Genomic DNA, 1,421 nt, shown 5'->3' with positions numbered 1-1,421 from the left:
AGACCAAAACTGAGGTATAAGGACACTAGGTGGTCCAAGTGTGAGGTGGATGTCAGCACCTGGGAAGAGAGGGCTGAGGACAGAACAACATGGAGGACTGTGGTGAAGGAAGGAACTGCTTCGCTAGAGAGAGCAGCTACAGAAACAAACAAGTTGAGTAGCGTCAGCGGCGAATGGAAAACAACAGAAATGCAGAGCGCTGAGCCACCCTCTTGGTATGCAAGTACTGTGACAGAAGCTGCACTTCAATCATAGGAAGAATCAGCCATGAAAGAAGCTGCAGAAAAAGGAGCCCCTGATATGTTCGATTAAGTGACCTCTAAGTAAAATTGAACGGCTGCATAGACGAAAAGGGACAATTAATATTATTATATGTATGAATATACGTGAACGAATACATGTATATGTGTTTTTGTGTTTCTCTGTGTGTGTATGTGTATGGTCCTATGTTTTTGTGTCTGTACGTCTCTCTAAATGTGTTTATGTTTGGATGTGTGTGTGTGTGTGTGTGTGTGTTTGTTGGTGTTTGTATCCTTTTTTTTTTGCTTGTTTCAGAAGAAAAAGTAAAGGAAATGTATACATGCAAAATGAGATAAAGCAAAAAGTGAAGACTTTCAAACGATGCATACATTAGTATAAATATATAGATATTTATATTAAGAGATCCAACTTACACAGAGTGAAAACGACAGAGAAAAATAAGGGTGGGGAAGAAAGATGTTATAAGTTCAACAGCTGTTTCTGGGGGTTCGGAGATCCATCATAATGTTGGTAGATGTAGTTCATTACAATTTTACGCATGCACATTGTTTGTTTATGATTTAATCGACTACACAGTATGGTAGGGTCAGTTGAGCACCGTCTGTGAGATAAACAGCATTATGATGCAATTCACAGAAATTTGGAAACGACATGCTGTACTGGTTGGCATTCGTGCCGGAAGCTCCAATACGAACATTTCAGAGTGTTTGGGTGTCAATCTGAAGACAGCTTACGTAGCGAGAGGGATAAAAATCAAACAACCAGTTAACATCATGGTGTCTGGAGGGATCACTAGTGATAAATTTACTCTTTAGTATTTCAAGATATTTTTATGTAATTTTGGTAAATATATCTGTTAAAATGAGATGGCAGTGCTATTTTTTCATGTTTGCATAATTTAGACGACAGTTTATTCAACTCACCCTGTACACACACACACACACACACATTTATATATCTCTATTCTTTTAAGTGTTTCAACTATAAAACTGCGGTCAAGTTGGTGCATAACCGTTGGGCTGCGGCATACACACTAGCGTAGCTAGGGGGAGGGGCTGTAGGAGCGGTCTGCCCCGGGCGGCACACCACTCGAGCTACGCTAGTGAGCGCGCGCGCACACACACAACACACACACACACACACACACACACACACACACA

This window comes from Octopus bimaculoides, chromosome 26, assembly GCF_001194135.2.
Source record: "Octopus bimaculoides isolate UCB-OBI-ISO-001 chromosome 26, ASM119413v2, whole genome shotgun sequence".
Taxonomy (NCBI): Eukaryota; Metazoa; Mollusca; class Cephalopoda; order Octopoda; family Octopodidae; genus Octopus; species Octopus bimaculoides.
The sequence above is the reverse complement of the archived record's forward strand: the minus strand, read 5'-3'. Positions refer to the sequence as shown.